General features: G+C 38.2%; 1 protein-coding gene across 2 annotated transcripts in view; it reads left to right on the top strand.

The window, feature by feature from the left end:
- Window positions 1-5,439: 5,439 nt before the first annotated feature.
- The window catches only part of inpp4b (inositol polyphosphate-4-phosphatase type II B), a 258,561-nt gene continuing 243,647 nt past the window's right edge, over window positions 5,440-20,353 (top strand). For both annotated transcript variants that reach the window (XM_031277069.2, XM_031277067.2), the window contains exon 1: window positions 5,440-5,620. The gene's annotated coding sequence lies outside the window, so the exon portion shown is untranslated. The remainder of the gene's footprint in view (window positions 5,621-20,353) is intronic.

Raw genomic sequence — 20,353 nt, 5'->3', positions numbered from 1 at the left:
TTGGAGATATAATCCCTCCACCTAGTCCTGGGTCTTCCCCGAGGCCTCCTCCCAGCTGGACGTGCCTGGAACACCTCCCTAGGGAGGCGCCCAGGGGGCATCCTTACCAGATGCCCGAACCACCTCAACTGGCTCCTTTCGACGCGAAGGAGCAGCGGCTCTACTCCGAGCTCCTCACGGATGACTGAGCTTCTCACCCTATCTCTAAGGGAGACGCCAGCCACCCTCCTGAGGAAACCCATTTCGGCCGCCGATGATGATGATGATGATGACCTATAGATACTAAAAGGATTTTCTGCATTTCTTTGTCTTGTTTGATAGTTAACTGAATATTTGGGTTTTAGCAATTTGAAGACATCACATTGAACTCTGGATATGATGGGCATTTTTCAATATTTTCCTTATAATTAATGATTAATCAATCAACAAAATAATTGGCAGATTAATTGATAATGAAAATAATCATTATTTGCAGCCCTAATCTAGAGGAAAAAGATGGATTGGCGCATCTCTAGTATTATCAGTTACCAGTTCAGTGCATCAGAATTCATTTTGTGTAGAGAGTGTGATGGTACTGAACCAGAAACTATTTTATGTGCTGTTTTATCATCAGTGATGAGGTCAAGAAGCTTTAAAAAAACAAAAACAAAACCACATACAGTAACAGTTGATTTAAATTTTCGCTCACAACTGCTCATTAGCAACGTGAATCATGCAGGTGGTGTTAGCGAGTGGCGCTCTAGCTACTTTGTGATGCAGCTGCAAAAACATTTGCTCAGAGAAGACTGATTTCCTTGTGCCGATTGAAAGTGCAAAATTCGAAACAAGTGAATATATGCCACTTTGAATTAAGTTAGCTCAGAGTGGAAGATGAACCCTTCTGTTGCCACATTGCTCTTATCCTTGGAGGACTGTTGTCTAATGTAGGAAATGGTTCAATATTATATGAAGAGTCAAACAAGTTGACAGTAAACAATTTGACCTACACCCTTGAAACAAAGACCTTTAGAATGTACTCCTGAACGCTATGTAAACCGTCAAAATATTAACATGCCTCTCACAGTCATTGTGCTTTCAAGCACAATGTTGAATACTCACGTTCACTTTTGAAACACTATTAAAACACTTTGATGCAACAGTGAAATGCCCTGATACACTTTGATTCAAGGCAGAGAGCCGAAAAGTTAAAATGCTACTGAAATTGAAAAGGTATGTTATAGGGCTGGACGATATGGAGAAAATCAGATATCACGATATTCTTGACTAAATACCTTGATGTCGATATTGCAGCGATATTGTAGGATTGACAATTGGTGCTTTAACCAAATATTATTTAAACAATGAGATTTTTGATAACTAATCATCAGAAATGTCGATTTAATGACAGTGTGTAAAGGCAAATAATAGAAGAGCTAGAACAGTCTGCTTAGCTCAGAAAACGACATCACTTTACTCTAATGCAGCCTTCAAAACCAGGAAAAGACAACACTTAATATATTACGATTTTACGATATCCAAAATCTATCACGATCTATCACGATATCGATATATTGCCCAGCCCTAGTATGTTATGAAGTTATGATGATGTATTTCAGCTTGCCTAAGCAAGTGGGCAATTAATGATTACAGTGAGGCATTGCAGTGTTTGTCTCACCCAAAGAGGTTTTATTTACTTTGTATATTTATTCACTGTCGTATGTCAAAGAAAAGCAGCACAAATGACTGAAATAATGAATCGATGAAGGGCATAGTTGCTGATTACATTTATTTTTGACAAATGTATTGTTTCAACTCTAAAATAAATTCTATAAATAGCATTGCTGTCTGTTAGTAGTTGAATTCGAATATTAGAAAAAAATGGTCTTTCTATTTTTTTTAATTTTTTTTTTTTTACTTAAATTTCTTTTTTTTTTTTTACAAAAATGGTATTGACATTGGGGTAATAAGCACCTTCTTTGTTTCTTTTGTATTTTTGTAAGAGTAATATTATTGGTTATCGTATTGGCCAACATCGTATTGGTTGTTGCTATCAGCCCTGGAATTCCACATCAGTGCTTATCTGAATTATGTGCAAAATGTGTGTATTTGCATGTTGTATTCCACATGGCAGCTAATTTTACACATCAATGCAGTTCCATTTATATGAACATTGTATCTAGGCTTCTGTCAAATATCTGAAAAAAAAGGCTACGGTACATTAGTTGTGTGCAAATAAATCACATCATACAAAACTGGGTGCATTCTGAAGTTATAGGCTCCCACAACAAAATCAGTTTAATACTTGGCCAATATGAATAGCAGTGAAACATCAAGTCAGGAATATGTTTAGGGATACATTTTATGTGTCCCTGGCTTGGCATGGCGAAATGCCTTTTTAAAATTGGAGTCTGTCCAGTTGTCAGTGACAATGACGCTGATTTATAGGAGCAGAGGGAAGAGAAGCAGGACGGAGGCTATGTTTCCCTCTAAAGCTTTCCATTTGGTAAATGATGCTTAGGTGTTCAGTTTTCTTTGTTGACATGGGCCTGAAGCACAGCTGCATCTGCACTAATACAGAGTGGGTAACATGACACTTTTGCCAAAATGCTCTACTAATAATGTAACGGTCTGTGGTTTATATAGAATAATCATGCAGTTCTTAACAAACAGCTGATCTAATGGTGTTTACATTTAGTAGTATGGCACAGACAGGAGTGATAGAAAAGCAGGAATGAATAAGCAAGTTATGATCAGATTTGAGAGAGGGGAGTGATATGATACAGTATTCTTCTCGATCCAAATGCAGCATTTCTTCTGTGGCTGTTTATCTGCAGAGTACTCACCTTGGTTGTGTAGTGAACTAGAGTAATGCAGTATTTCAGCGGTAGAATAACGGGCATTAATTAGCATTTAAATGCAGTTTACTCCTTATTCAAGTGATGTCTCAGCAAAAGTGCATTCATGCCTTTTTCTTGTGTTTTATGAATTAATTTGCTGTTATTATATTTGTCTGTGAACTATTTCATCAAGGAAGAAATTAAACTTGGTTTTTCATACTAAATGTCTAACCGATTAGACATGTCTAACATTAGAAAGTCTGATTGCTTTGCTATCTGCACTTTAGCCACGGTGAATACCACTGCTTATTAAAGGCACGTTAATGGATTTTACTGCATTGTTTCTCATAGGTTATAATGTAAAGGGGAAAGTAAAAAGTAATACAAATAATTCTCAATTGGAGAATTATAGCTTTATTTAAAGGTTTTTAGAAAAGTTGTGCCTTTTATTTATGATTTTACTGTTTTTAATAAGTATATTTGTTTATTTTTGTAAGAATGTTTCTTGTTTTCTGGTATGCATAATCAAGTTGCTGCTCGGGTCTCCCTTGATATTTACATGTGGTTCTGGTAAATTTATCATAATGTACATTTCTATCATTTTCGGCCACAAATGAACTTTGATCAGATCAACTGTGCCATTCTTCGTCTTGGTCCGTGCATTACATACCTACATGTCTAGATTAGGGCTGTAACTAACGATTCTTTTCAAATCTGTCGATTTTCTCAATCGATTAGTTGTTTGGTCTATAAAATGTCAGGAAATTGTGACAAATGTTGATCAGTGTTATCTAAAGCCCAAGATGACATCCTCAAATTTTGTTTTGTCCACTACTCAAAGATATTTAGTTTACTGTCGCAGATGAGTGAAAATATTTACATTTAAGAAGCTGGAATCAGAATGCTGTATAATGGCAGAGAAAACCCTGACTCAACTAAAACTTGTTTTACATTGCGTGCCAAACATCAGTAGGTCAGTGTAGTCTCCCATTAGCATCTCATAACCTGCAGATTTGATTTAAAAATCAGTTTCAAACACTATAAAAATCAATGTAAAATAGGTACAGTACATTCTCACTATGCATCAAAGGGATCCATCTGGCAAAAGTGCACGGTGGAGATGCTCATGTCACGTTTGTTTACAAGAAAGTAAAACTAAAGTTTTGCTTTATTAAATATAAAGCCAGGCTTTTCCCTCAGGAAATTGGTTAGCTGTGGTAAGCTGTCCTGATCCTGGTGCATTTCTTCACATTTTTGGTTCAGCTTGTAGGTGATGGTCTAAACAATAGCAGTCATATATATATATATATATATATATATATATATATATATATATATATATATATATATATATATATATATATATATATATATATATATATATATATATATATATATATATTTTATACTGCAGCATTGCTTTTGTTGCTTTGTTAGTGCTGTCTGGACCCCACACTGCCCTCTGGGACTTTCCCAGGTGTTTTACAGCCTGCTAGACCAGATCTGGCCGCTGCTACCCACAGCTCAAATCGTTTTAATACGTCGCCTTCACGGCTGCCTCTTGCTGAATCTCTTGATGAAGCTCAAGTAAACAAAACAGAGGGGCTGCACAGGAGCTTTTCCAGAGCCTTTATTGCCTGTGCTGTGTTGCTGTTGTCTCTTCACGTCTGTCTTCTTTTCTTCCTTATGTGTACAGACAGAAAACAGAGGATGGACAGGGATGCTGACAGAAGTGACTAAGGCTCCATGTGAAGGCTTTCTTTTAGAACAGGTAAGACTCAGTGCTGAGAATTATTGGTGAAGTAGTTGAGTGCAATTGCTGCTTTTGTCTGTCCATAACAGTTATCATTTGTGAAGATACATAAAAATGTATGCAAACTAATTAAAACTGGGGGGCACTTTTGAGAGGTGTTTTCATATTTAAGTAGTTGACTGCTACTGATGAGAAAATCAGCAATTTAATGGGCGCATAAGTTAATATACAGATAAGTTTTTTTGTTTTTCTTGCACTGTAAGAAAACAAAAGCTTCATGAAAAGCCTGTATGTGCTCTTGTTATTGGGAAGTTAGTGAATTGTGTTGATTTGATTTATTTTTATTTCTGTTAGTGTGTAAAATAAGAGTGGATCGGTTCACAAAATTCACGGTTCGGTTCATGTCACTGTTGCCGTAACAATTCTGGTTAACAAAAAATATTTACATTTAAACAGCTGGAATCGGGGAATTTTTTATATTTATTTCATAAAAAAATTACTCCAACCGATTGATTATCAAAATAGTTGCCGATTAATTTAATAGTTGACAACTAGCAGCTCTAACGAAATATCAAAACCTGCCCATTCTTCATTCATTCATTCTGGTTTTTTTTCTAAATTACATAGGCCTACTTGTTCCACACATTCATTCGTGCCTGAAGAGAAAGCAACAGAGAGGAGCAGGCACACACGCGCACACACATGCGTGTGCCGTTCCTCTGCATGTAGCCTTCTCTGCCCGTGCTGCTAAGCCTGTGCATTGAACCGGTTGAGATGGGTGGCAGCAACAACAAAAACATCTACCGTGTATTGCGGAAGTTAATCAGCTGATTTCATGCCGTTTCTCTGTTCCTCCGTCTACCGACTGCATCTGGACTGCTCACATGTGCTGCCCGGTGGTTGTGGGTGCACACTGCAGCTACTACTGGATACATTCTTTCACCCCCCCTTAACTGCTGCCACGGCACTACCATGACATTACCACAGCAATCACGTGAAATGGAAACTGTAACATCTGTACATGTTCTAAGTGCAGAGGAGGCCATCTGAGGTGAGCATTTGTACAGTTCCACAATTGCTATCCAATTTAGAGCCCCTGCTTTTTAAGTCTAGTGCATCCAAACGGCTGTCTAGCTGAGATGAACTGCTCCTTCGAGATGAGATAAAGCACACTCAGTGTTCCCCAGTAAGATAGATGTGCACATTTGCATGCCAGGCTGTCAGTTTTACTGCTGCCAGGCCTCCTTCTTCTTTAATTTCTTTTTAGGCTGTCTTTCTTTCTGCATTTTCCAATGTCTGGCTCTCAAAATGGAGTACTACATAAATTACTAGTAGTTAGGGCAAGCCATGATGCCTAATGCATTACCCACAGTTGACTGACAGTGGTCCTTAATTTTATCTGCTTTAAATGTGACTGTAGTGAGTAAATGGGACAAGTAGCCCATGCAAATAAAAAAATGGATTGTGGCTGATGAACAGGCCATCATAGTAGTTTTTCCAGGCAGTTAAATGAAGCAGCAGTGTCAGAGTCGGGTCAAGTTGAACACTGTGGGACCAGTCTTCATTTTACTGTATGCAATTTTCTGGAAGTCATTATCTAACGTGTTTTTTCTAACATAGTTTAATCACCAATAATAATTAAAGGTGCAGTAGATAAGACTTATAAAACTATCTTTCTGTCATATTTGCTGAAACTGACCCTATGTTCGAGTAGAACTACATGAAGCAGGTAATCTGCCTCCTCTGGCACCACCTCCAGCCTGTAATGCGATTTGCAAAAATCCACAGCTCCCTGTTCAGATGCACCAATCAGGGCCAGGGGTGGGGTGTCTAACTGCGTGTCAATCACTGCTCATGCACACGCATTCATTCTCCCTTGTGGGGGGAGGGGCTTAGGAGACCGCTTTACTCCGATAAAGCAAGGGAGGGGGAGGTTATGGATCTACGTACACAACAACTCTCATTCTATTTCTTTGTATAGAACACTGCACAAATGTTTACATTCCAACTGCACCTTTTGTATATTCCGTACGTATTTATTCCCAATAATAAAACAGGTAGCTCAAATCAAGCAGTCTGATTTGTTCGTAGCCGGCATATAATAACCACATACCTTGGCTATAAAGTCTGATTCCTTTGTACCAGAAGTATCACTTTGCGTCCGAACTGATAGCTTGTGCCAAGAAGGGAGACCGTTCATCGCCACACACTGTCATGACACAAAGTCATGACAAAAGTATCTCTTTAAGCGTACACTATATTTAAAAAATGTTCACCTCTTTATCTTGCTGTCAGACAGCCCTTTTCAAAAGGGAACTGAAGCTGTTTATCTATGCTCTCTTCAGAGCCACCAGACTCAACACACCAGACTTTTTTTTTTTTTTTTTTAAATATGCTAATGCACCATTATCCACCATGCTACTTAATTTCATTTTGCACTGATAATAAAATAATTCTGTTCTATTTTATTTGTCTCTGACAACATTTCATTTCTGATATTTCAAAATATTTAGCCGGACAAAAGCCCATTCAAGAAAGAATAATACAATTTTGTATTTTGGTCTTTTGTGAAAATGCTGCTATAAAGGATCAATATTTTCTGTATTCTGCTCTGATTTTGTTGTACTGTAATTGAATTGATTGGAAAACTGAGCTATCAAAACAAGTTATTTTAGAGATGAGGTCATTAACAGTTATTGGTAAATCATATGGTAGTTCTAAATGTTTTCCTTTTCCTAACTTTTCATGCATTCAGTTTTAGCAGTAATAGGGCACTCTGTGTCACTGATGAGTTTGGGAGTCAGAGGGAAATATTTATGATGGAATTAGATCCCCCCCACCCCCTACCCCTACTTGAAGACTGAAGTTTCTGCATGAATTTGTCAGCTGAAATGACAACTGACTTTCAACATCTGGGACCGCTATCTGTGGCATTCCAATGGTAGCATTTTCTGTTCGTTCTCCATATGCTTTGGCTCTTCTGAGATCGTTAGTTTTGAATGCAAGTCTTGTGTTGTAATGGAAACCTAACTATGTCCCCTGAGCTCTCAGCTCACATTGACAATGCCTGACAGACTGTTGATCACAGAGTTAAGTCCCATTGGAGAGCACTTCCTACTTCTGCTCATGAATACTCAACCACAAAAACGGGTTCTCTGGTTCAAACCTCCAGGTGTTTCTTGGAGGAATGGTTAAAAATAGCTTAGGTAGGAGGCAGAAATATGGCTTAGGGTGTATTTAAATATTGAGTGTCAATTAATCTTCATTATAGTCACAAATAATTCTTTAGATGCAGTGTGGTGTGTTGTGTCAGACAACTGTTGTTTTTTTTTTAGCCAATCAGACAATAAATTAATCATCTATCTTGCCATATAACAGTAAGTTAGGATAATGTGAAGCATATTAGCAGTCCTGGTGGATGTAACTATGATTTGAGTTTGCAGCATTATGTGCAAGTAGCGCTACCCCTCCAGGGAGAGATGACAAGGGAATGTTGAGATTAGCCTTACGTTGAAACAGCCGCAAAACCACTCATTATTCATTCTTCCTTCTGTCAATATGAAATATTACTGTCTCTTCCAGTTTTGACACGTTCTTACCCAATCTCGGAGGGACCTTTTTTATTTAACTGCTGTTCCCTTCACAGTGCTGTTAAATGGCTCATTAGTAAGAGTACAGTGTCATGTACTGAAGGACAAATGTATTGGCTCTGCAGCTTTACCTGTGCTGTCATATACATAAAGAATGGAGAATGGAGATTAGTGCTCTCCAAAAGACAGTTGGCTCTGAAACCAAGGAAGTGATGCTGTAAAGATATTTTAAATCTCTTGTGACATTGATTGAATAATCGTATTTGACGATGATGTCAAAGGTATGTTGCTGGATGCTGTTTTGAACTGGCAGTGCTTTGATCCCTGCATAAACATTCATTGTCCATCCCCACTGAAGAGACAGATATACATACATTAACACATCATAATGACCTTGGTTATAATACATATATCCAACTTTATGATGTGTGTGTCTCCCTTATTTTGAATTATGCTACAGGGATATGGGGCTTTAAATCTAAAATTTTAGACTACAGAATAAAACTATGATGTTTTCTGGGGTTCATCAATTTCTCTACACTGGCAATTAAGTGAGACATGGGCTGAGTACCAGGGTAAGTACAACAGAAATGATCCAACTATGGAAGCACCTGATCAAATTAGCAGAGGATAGAAGAAACAATGTGGAGTGGCCAACTCACATGGTTCTCTGTAGGCTTAAGAATTTTACTCAAGATTTGAGAAGGCTATGTTGTATATCTACAGGAATAATATGTAAACTCCATTCAAAGTAAGCTTTATTTCAAGTCTAAAGAAAAGGTTTTGGAAATGCATTGTCAAAACTAAATGACATGGCCCTAAATCATGTTACATCTTGCTTACATAGAAACCAAAGATCTTAAGTTGCACAGTTGGCTATTGAGGTTGGCAGATTCAAATACTGTATTATTTGGGAAGGAAACTGATTGTACTTGCAAGTTGTGTGATTTGGGAAAGCGGGTAGTAACTCCCATATCCGCTTTTGTATTGTACACACTAAGAGCAATTTAAGTGTGACAATTTTTCATGGAATGGCTCGACACAACCCTGAAATGTTCTCTATCAAATATTGGAATGGTTTTCAATTTTGATGTTTAAGTTTGCTAACTTTGTCTCACAAGCTTGGAAAAGATAGCCTGGCTCCTCCCTCTTACGTACTTCCTCTCAATTTTCATTTTCCTTCAGTACTCCGTCTGGGTTTGCGGTATATTCACGGGTTTTCTCCAGTCAAATCTTTACCGGTCCAATCAGCGAACAGAGGGCGTGGCTGCGAACGATGACGTTGAGGTCATGCGGTAGTTTGAGTTGTAGTTCTGTAATGGCGGTGGAGAAAGATGCGAGCGAAGCCATTCGGTCCGTTGTGGCAACGCTGCCGAATATCCAGAAGTTAAAGCCTGAGCAAGAACAATCTTAACTGAGTTTTGTTGGTGGCCATGATGTTGCGGCCCTCATCCTCACAGGGTTCGGGAAAAGTTAGATTTTCCAGCTCGCTCCGTTAGTGGTTAAGGAGTTGGCTAAGGCGAACGCTAGCGATGCTAAGCCAACGTCACGACCAAATGTTAGTGATTGGTTATGGCAGATCCAGAGTGGCTCTGGGCAGATCCAATAGTTTTAAACTTCAACAGAGTACCCACCTTCAAGGAAGTTAACACTTGTCAATGGAGAGAGGCCAGACTCTCTGTACAAATGAAATGTACGAGAGTCTGGTAGGACCAGACTATGGAAAAGAAGCCAAAGACAGTCATTTCTGATTTCTCCATCTAATTGTACATTTTATTTTTAGTGTTTTATGCATGTTTTGTTTTAAACATGAAGGCCTGAAATGCTTTGAAAATATTTTTATTTTAAAAATGTATTTGTGGCACTCTGGATCAGCCATTGCGGGAAGAGCATAGTTGTATTCATGACACAACAATAGAAACTTAATTCATTGATTTGGTATTAAATATGGATTCATAGTCACACTTATGAAAAGTGCCTGTAACTGTTACAATATTAATAGTAAGAAATAAGTAAAAAAAAAAAAAACCTTACCCTAAAGTTAAACTCATTGCATTGACTTTGAAATGTGTGGGAATGTATTTATGATTGAAATTCTGTTAGGTACAGCACTATCACTGAATGGATCAGCAATGCAAAACACTTTCATTGACATGTTTGTTTTTGAAAATGGGAAGTTGTTGCAAAACTTTGCACATCGTCCTTTCTCCCACTCATTTTCTCTCTCTCTCTCTCTCTCTCTCTCTCTCTCTCTCTCTCTCTCTCTCTCTCTCTCTCTCTCTCTCTCTCTCTCTCTCTCTCCTCTCTCTCTCTCTCTCCTCTCCTCTCTCTCTCTCTCTCCTCTCTCTCTCTCTCTCTCTCTCTCTCTCTCTCTCTCTCTCTCTCTCTCTCTCTCTCTCTCTCTCTCTCTCTCTCTCTCTCTCTCTCTCTCTCTCTCTCTCTCTCTCTCTCTGTGTGTGTGTGTGTACACATCCCACTGTTCTCATCCTGCCATTCTTTGCTATCAGTTTAGAGAAAGAAATAGATTGTCTCCTCGCTCCAGCAATCAATTTGTGTCAGCACACCAGGTTTCTCTCTGGAAGTGCTAATGCTGGGAGAACACTTGGTATTCACAAAATGAATGAAGGAAATAATGGGCCACCATAAATTCTGTAGAGAGGTTCTGTCAGTTTCACTTATGTTTAGGGAGATCTCTACTAGATAACTCTTGATGGCATCTTCTATAGTGGAACTAGGGCTCCTGTGTGACTTCCCTCCTCTTGCACCTTCGTTTTCAAACCCTTACAGTACTGTATGTCTCTGGTGGTCTGTCAACAATAAACAACTGGCAGTGTGTAACGTCTGTACATACCACTTGAGATACAATGCAGCTATTTAAAGCATTTTTTTCCTCATAGATCTTATAGTTACTGATTGAGGTTCTTTGATAATCTGCAGTTTTACCTTGGGTTTAGTAAGCTTAACTACTATCACAACAGCCTCAACCCCATGATATTTCCTCAAATATTTACCAAACTACACATGCTGTGATATTTCTGAGCAGTCTAAATATAGCAGTTTTTCTTTTTTTCTTTTTTTTTTAACCCTAAGTCAGAAAACCTCATTTAGGTAGACACATAGCTGTACATTCTCTTAGTCATTGAAATTCATGAGGAGAGGGGTATAAAACAAGGCTAATTTTTCAAGAGCAGGTTCACAAGCACCAGGCCATTTGTAAAGCCTGTTCAGATGAATACACGTGAAATAAATGTTAACTCTGCTGACAGGCTATTAATAAAAGGCCTCACTGTTTGATTTAGAGGCAAGGCGAGAGTATGTGCCCAGGGAGGTGGGAATGCTATAAGTGGGCACAGGGAGGAGAAGCCTTATCTCGGGCTAACTGATGTCTTTTGGGCTCCTTGACTCCCTCAGGTTGATTTGGACTTCTCTTTTTCACGAGTGGTACACGCCAGGGGGATTAGCCAGCCCAATCCGAGATCAGTGAAACAACGTTTAGATCAATTATATCCTCAAATGATTTATTAAGATGTACAGGAACTGGCTGGTTGGGAATTAAATTAGATTAACGATGAGAGTTAAACCAAGTGGGCAGATGAGGCGAGGGGGTTGTTCATACCATCATACTCACATACCTTGAAGAGCATTTGAACTGGTGGATGGTAATGATCATTAAGAAGCACCAGAGGTGGAAAGAGTACTAGAATATTGTACTCAAGTAAAAGTACTAAACTGTAAACTAAAGTACTAAAGTAGTAAACTGTACTTAAGTACAAAAAATTTACTTAAAAATCACAAGCAGTGCCTAGCAGTGGTTGGTCCACCAGAGAGTGTATGGAGCTCACCAACAGAATCACTCTTCAACTCACTTGTGTGTGAAGTGGTGTACTGTTTTTTTCCGGTCTCTGCGAGGTTTCTATGGCTGAACAAAGAAAAGAGCGATGACTACAGACGTTGAAACTTCAAAAACAAGTGAAAGTGAGATTTTTTTTTTTTTAAACGGCTGCAATTAGCACTTATCGCCATCGGTGCTGCCAAAGAGAACGAAACGGAGATCTCCGAAATTGTGACGTTAACTATTAGCATTTTGTCAATATGTCAATTAAAAATTGCTAATGCAAAACAGTTGCATATGTGCAGATTTTTTAGGATAAATTGTTACTTGCTTTTATATTTTTTTCACAATAAAATTATATTTTAGGGTGGACATCCATGTGTGATAAAAACTTCAGGAGGCTGAAAGCAAAAATAATTAAGAAGAAAAAATGTCTATTGAAAAAGGCCTGTGGTGGTGCCTGCAATCAGCAGGTCTCAAACATAGGCTATTGAGGCAGTGTTGATGCTTGGAGCTGTTAGTTTACTAAGCAGGGAAAAAGGCTGATGTTTACCTCTTACTGCCCCCAAACACTTCTCTGTATAACCTGCTGTGTGTACTGTTTCTCCACTGACCTGAAAAACCCAGTGTGCAGAATTGCCCATCTGCTGGTCTGCTGGCGTCTAGTGCAGCCCAGTATGTGAGATTAAGAAATCAAGGGAGCGCATGTCTTTCCTCACCCTGCCTGCGAGCTAAGGTTATGGGAGTATCCTATGTGTGCTAGGTCACTGTGAAAATGTTTAATAATTTGCCATCAGGCCCATGAGAGCAAATGCTACAATTTATATTATTTTATATTATTATATAATATAATGATCCTTCTTTTACCGTGTTATTTCAGGGTAAACATCATGTAAATAGCAGCCCATGAAATTAATCTTTAACTTTATTGTACATACCCTGAAGCAATAAGCAGTGGGGTGAAATAATGTGATGTACCACATTTCCATACAGAGAGAGGTGGGAGGCAACTAAGAATTTAGTTGGGGGGGGGGGGGGGAGAAGATAAGTTCAAAGCCACATGGAATGTGCATAGCAATCCATTACACTGTCATGGTGGGGAAAGAGATGGCAGGCCCATTCTCACCAGGAGAATGTGCCAATTATTAGATAATGTTCAGAGCAAGACGTCATGGATTAAAGCTTTGCAAGAGTCAGGATGCTCTTCAAATGAAGATGGTTTGATTAGCATACACTACACGTTTTGAGGTTGAACGGAGGATTTCAGCCCCTCTCCTAACCTTTGTTTGCAAAGAGGGAAATGCATTGTCAGAATCAGAAATGCTGTGTCTCCTTAAAGTTTAATACCACAAAAATGTCTTTGTGCATTCTGACAAATCTTTGCTAGGTGTATATGGTAACCATATCTTTTTAGTCAAGCTACAGAATTTTACATTTTTGAGTTACAACCTGGCCAAATGCGTCTTACTTCGGTGCTTAAATTTCAAGTCGGGACTACTTTAGTCAAAGAAATCTTTTATTTCGATTTGCAGTAAGATATTTGGTATGGCTCTGTTCTGGGACCTCCCTGCCCTTCCACGTGAATACATGGAATCATGGACAACAAGGTTACTTTGCTGAGGGGCATTGCCTCTGGTACACTGAGGTTTTTTAATAATTTTTTTGAACTGCCAGAGCTGACGCCATTGGGTATTGTGATTTGAAATTGTAAATTACTCCATCGTTGTTACTGCAGTTTACCTCCTGCCCTGACTTTTCCTAAATATGCTATCTGCTGTAATAAAGAGAAATTTGGGGTTTTCAGATTCTCTCTGATGTTGTTTCATCACCTCTGCTATATAGTGCCTAAACTATTTGGCCTGCTTTTCATTCCTGTATGTTGATCAACAGCAATTCCTTTTTGTTCATTGAAACTGCAAAAACAAACATCAAAAACCGAATTAATTAAAAATAAATTCAATACAATCATGTTATTCAATGTAACCTTCGGTTTGGCACTTTTCCTCAAAATTATACTTTGTATTGTAATTGTACTTAGCCACATTACATCTCTGCATGTAATGACACAACTTATACAAATTTCATTGTGTTGTCTTTTGGAAGGCTGGCTCACTCCTGCCAAAACTCACCACATACCGGCTAATTAATTAGCCTGAGGTAAACGCTAGCTATCTGTAAACATAAGTGACATTGTGGCTGGTGTTCCGGTGGGTGTGTGTGTGTGTGTGTGTGTGTGCGCGTCAGTGTATGTTTGTGTAGGCCCGCCCCCCACGAAGCTCCGACAGCAGAGGAACAGAAGGAAGCAGCTTCTCCAAAATGAAGACTGAAAAACTGAATTATTTTGGTACAAACATTTACCCGCCGTGTGGCGGATAGCTCTCTTACATTTGGCACCTGGCGAGTGTTAATTTTGGACCTTGGCCACATAGCTGTAAGCAGAGGAAAAAAAAAAATTAGACCAGCCCAGCCACATTAAAATAGAGATGGTGGAGGATGTGCACGGCTTCTGTGGTCATTGTAGCACCTTCAGTTATAATGGATGCCCTCTGCTGCTGGCATGCTGCAGACATGTAGCGCAACCGTACTTAATGTATTTTGGCTGTAAGGCAGGGAGAGCACACCTCCAGCAGAGGGCAGCAGCAAAGACCTCTGATAGGGTACAGAAGAGAGCAGGCATCAACGACAACAAACACGGGATGAAAAGAAGCAGTTGGGGTAGAGGCGGTTGCAAGGGGCTTGCAGAGGAAGCAGCAAGGATAGGCAGGCTAAAGCAGCTTATACTGTATAAGGCGCCCTGTATGAGATTTGCCATTTTCATGCATAGAAGGGAATCAGCTGATCCATCAGCTGATGTAGCTGGGATGTGAGCTCACCTTGTGGCCTGCCTTAACTAACGTTATGCTCAATTACTGGTCTATAGTAGGACTGAGATGATCAATTCATTATATCTAAAACAGCAGAACAAAAAGTGACAACTATTTTGATATTTCATTATTTGTTTAAAACGTGTATTAAGAAAAGAAAATGGCAAACATTACATGTAGCTGGTTCCAGTTCTTCATATATGAAGTTGCTGCTTTTCTCTGTTTTATATCATTGTAACTTGAATATTTTTTTTGATTTTGAAGAAATCCCCTTCTCACCAAATTGTAATAGGCATTTTTTACTACTTTCTGACCTTCAGTTCAATACAAAATTTATCGAAAAAATTATCAACAGATTTACCAATCATGAAAGTTGTTAGTTGCTCCAATCTATAGACTGATCTTATTGTGTGTGAATGAAACGTCCTATTTACATATATATCATCATCATCATATATCAATATCAGAAACATGGTATATGAATGAACTAAAGAGAAGTAGGGGTATCATACTAGATTAACTGCTGATATATGAACATTTTTACGATGACACTATTGCACTCTTGAATATAAGTCTTGTTTGCTGCCCTTTTAGTGCTGCACTTTTCTCTGTTGATCTTCACAAATAAGGAATTGTCACATAATGTTGAGTTTGTTGCCTTTAAGGCAATTGAAGCTTTGAAAGCAGTGAGGGACGTCTGTTAATTTCTGTCAGAATTGTAAACAGTTTAAAAATCCTCAAGACCTCGATGCCACCAAGCTCTCGGTAGCATTAATAATTAATAAGTGCAAGTACTTCGTCATTTTGGTTCAAATACTATAACCATGCTACTACTAATAAACTATAAATAATACATAGCTACTGTACATTAGTATAGTAAATTATAGTAAGTTCCTGTTGGGCTATTTAATATCTCTGGATTCATTATTTAGTTTTCTGTGATAGTAATAACTGGCACTGAATTTCTCTGTCACAATTGAATTGTTACAGAGCAGGAATTGGAATAAATGTCTCTGTATCTAACACCTAATTTTAATTTACATAAATTAAAAAAACAATAGCCAACATTAAATTCTAATCAAATCTAATTTCCTGTAAAGTTATAGGGCTTTTTTATTTTTCATTATCACCTTTTTAGTAAGTAAATCAATCATCTGATATCTGTGCCACACCCTTGGACTTGTTTTCATCATTTGAGAAAATCACACAGATTTGACCTTTTTGATTGAAATGGGAGCTATTTGCAGGACTCGTATGACAGAGACTGATGCAACTATTTGGGGAGGCTGTTCTTTATGAGAAAGATACCTTGTTTTGTAGGTGGTGAGAAGCCCAGAATTTTTTTTAAATCTTTTTTTGTGTGCGTTTTAAGAATTCTGAGTTTGGTTTTGGTTGAAACGGAGGTAAAAACGATCAAGACTGTGAACTCACTGGCTGCAGTCTTCTGAGATCACACACCACTGATCCACTCACAGCAATTGTTGATTCTAATGCAGCAGGTCTCCTTTCACCACAATATTGTCAGGCTCCCATAAAAATGCCATTCTGCTAAATGAGATGCATTAGGGGAACGTACTCTGCATCAACTCCCTTTTTAAACTGGGGTGATTAACACATCTTCGTTAACAGTGCTTAGAGGGAGGGGCTGCTTTCATTTTGCCCTGCAGTCAATTAGCCTCATAGGAGACAGTTTATCATTATCTTTAAGCAGTAAATGGTAACCATAATGACAATATTTCACAATTCTTGAAAAGAAAACGTTTTTGACTTTTGATGAGGTCTTTGTGTTAAGACATCAAACAGAGCGTTATATTGCATACTCTTTAAAATGTGAAGAGATAATTGCCCTTTCACCATCAAACAAGACAGTCATTAGGATTCATTCATGAGCACCATGAATATCTGTTTCAAATTTCATGCCAATCCATCCCATAGTTGTCAAGATATTTTACTAAAAAAAACAAAAGTCAAGCTCCTGGTGGCGCTAGAGTGAACGTCAGGGGATCACCAAAGTCAATAGGCTTTATTCTCTGGGGATCATGAATGTTTGTACTAGTGCTGTCAAACGATTAAAATATTTAATCGCATTAATGTCTTAGTTAACTCGCAATTAATCGCACATTTTTATCTTTTCTAAATGTACCTAGATTTCTTTTTGTCCCATTATTTTTTCTCCTTTGAATGCTCTTATCAACATGGAAAAGTGGATCAGCTTGCTTTGTGCTTTTGTCGCCTGGCTTTGACAAGGGGGCGGAGAATTTGCATCAGCTGTGTGCTTGGCCATCAAGTGGTATTTCAGACTGGACGCGCTGCGATGATAGCTCAGTTCACAACGACAAAACACACAGATCACTTTGGTCTTGTCAATGGAACCGTTTGGCAACTTTTTAAAAGCAAACTTTCCATTCAGAATCTTATTGGCATCATTTCGGCGTCTCGCGCTCGCCATCCACTCAAAACGTAACGTTAGCCTCCTACTCTTTGGCCGGCTCGCAAGCCCAAACAAGTGTGTGCGGCGGGCCTGTTGTTTTGTTTCCGGGCTAGCTAGATCCGGTGTGGTGTTGTAGTTTTTCTAACGTTACTAGTTGTTGCAACAATGTGAAAAAAACTACAAAGTTTGCTATGCCAAAAAGAACGTTAATCTCGTGATAAAAAAATGTTAAATTGTCAAATATCACTTTAACCCCTTTTGTAGTATGTCCACGAATTATCCTCTCACAGTAAATGTACAGAAAAAGTGATGGAAAAAGGGTGTAGCAGTGCTCTTAAATGCTGTAAGGCTTTTTTTTTATTTGAGACAGGCACTCATCAAGCCTGTTGGCAGCATACCCCCTTAGATGAAAATTAGGCAAGATAATGAAGCAGGATCTATATATTAAGAAGATGCCCCATTGAATCTGCCTAACATATACAGCAACAATCATGCTACAGTTGGAAGCCCAATTGATTGATGAGCCTGGTTTTCCAAGGGCTATCAGATGCAGATACTGTATACAGTGTGATCAGCTGCATTTTAATTAAAGCATTTATTCATTGGGAAATACTCCGCTCCACTAAACCAACTCAGCCTGTACGCAAACATGATGAACTAATGCCTTTAATCGAGGTGACAGCCAGCAGCATGTCAGCATCTTATAATGGCCCCCAAGGACAAACAAATATTCAGGCAAATGCGCTCCAAATCCATGAACGATGCAATTATCGAAATGCACACACAAGAGCAAAAGCACAGACAGTAAGAAAAGTGCCATCAAATCCAGAATTGCTGCAAATATCAAAACACATGCAGAAGGGAAATGCAAATGTGACTAAGGGACATGTGATGAAAGAGAAGAGACGATGAAAATGTTGAAAAACACATGAGGAAAAACACAAGCAAAAAGAAAAAACTGTCAAAATCAGCTGATGTGCTAAAGGTGTACTAGGTAGCCAGGGGAGAGGAATGGTATGAAAGAGCTCAACTAGTTTGACTTAGAATCTGAAAGAAATATACATGCATGGCTGTCTCAAGAGAGCAATAAAAGGTGCAGTAAATTAACTGCAAACAGATCAAAGAAACATACTTTATATCAACTCAAAGAACCCCAAAAAAAAACCTGAGGACATGGGGGAAAAGTTATGACTCTTCAGGAGTGAAATATCAAAAGGTATATCTCCAATTTTGTAATTGTAAGGTGGTCAATGGGAGCTGTAATTGGGAAAAATAGCAACAACAAAAATGAACAAAAAGTCTTAACAGTCGGTAGGAATTCAAAATACATCAAGGCTTGTAACAGTTGAAGAGGTAATCCTAGATTCACTGAATAAAACTTAAGTACGTACGTAAGTAAATACAATATATTTAAGAAATCTATTTACTTCAAGTCAATTCCAGTTAGCTATATAAGGAAAGTTTTTTTCTTCCAAAATAATATTAGTTATCTTCCACAATGCATCTCTCGTCAAGGTCTAAATTAGGGCTGAAACGATTCCTCGAATAACTTGAATAATTCGATTACAAAAAATCCTCGATGCAAAATGATTTGCCTCGAAGCTTCGTTAAATCAATGTTACCAACGTTGTATTGCTGACGGACAGTGTTTCCACACTGATCATTATTATTGTCGCACAGCAGACGCTGCTAAGTCTGCGGGCGGCACACATAGACAGTATATAAGAATATATATATATATATATAAGATAAGGCGGCACATGCCAGAGCGTAAATAGTGATGGGCTAAGAGAAGAGACAGACTGGAGAAAACGACAAAGTGTCCAAAGTTTGGAATCAGTTCAAACGTAGTTAAAAAGAGAACTCTGTACAGTGTGTCTACTGAAAAACCGAACTAGCTTACCACAATAATAGCACAACGTCGATGCTTCAGCATCTCAACAGAAAACATTTCTCATCCATTCCACGAAGCGGACCCGACAAAAGTAAATCACGGAGTTGTATGGACGATGAAAATACACCAAACACAACAACTACCAAAAACAGACAAGAAAGTATGTAGCAGTGACCACAATTTGATCTGAAGAGCCGAACTGTTGACTATCCCGTCGGAGAAACGGCTGATTGTTGTGCACCATTTTCTCTCTCTCTCTCTCTCCTCACGTTGAAACAGCTGATCAACAGAGCTCAATCTATTTTAAAATATATATATATATATATATATATATATATATATATATATATATATATATATATATATATATATATATATATATATATTAAAATAGATTGAGTATAATTAATATTTACATATATTTACACATAGGCCTATATACAGATCAATCTCAGGATGAAACTTGTAGTTCTGAAAGTTAAGTTGCACAACTTAAGGTAATGTTTATGTATGTTTAATGTATGCCTTAGTGTGAGGTTGATGTAATTTCAGAAAATGTTTTCTTTAAACATTTTACAATGTAATGTGGCACTTAAATGCACTTCATATGTTTAGTTTTTTGAGAGATGATATTGTAAGCAATGTAGGCAACAGAAATGTTGCTTTTTCTGAAAATTTAACCAAACTATTGTTTATTATTGCTGTTCAATAAAACAAAAGTATTTCTTATCCGATTACTCGATTAATCGATGGAATAATCAGTAGAATACTCGATTACTAAAATAATCGATAGCTGCAGCCCTAGTCTAAATACCAACAATCGTCTAACAACAACGCGTCCTGTTGTGGTATGTCCACCATTAAAGTGGAGTCTACTGTGTGCAAGAGAGAGCCAGTGAGAGACGGTGGATACGCTCAGATCAGACCGCTGTTGGCTATCGGAACAGATGTGGAATTAACAATTGCCAGATTGTAAATGTACAGTGTAGGTTTCATTGTAAAGCAGGAAAGGCAAATACTGATATTGTCAGTTATTGTTATAGTAGTCTCGCATTGCCAGACCTTCCCTCACAACGCTATACAGGAGGGTCTGGCTGATCCACATAGCATCCCGGGATGGGAGAAAACATACTCTGGTTTATTGACACGTCTTTACACCAATCTCAATCGTCA

Source organism: Sander lucioperca, chromosome 4 (assembly GCF_008315115.2).
Source record: "Sander lucioperca isolate FBNREF2018 chromosome 4, SLUC_FBN_1.2, whole genome shotgun sequence".
Lineage (NCBI taxonomy): Eukaryota > Metazoa > Chordata > Actinopteri > Perciformes > Percidae > Sander > Sander lucioperca.
This window is presented reverse-complemented; position numbering and strand designations above follow the sequence as displayed.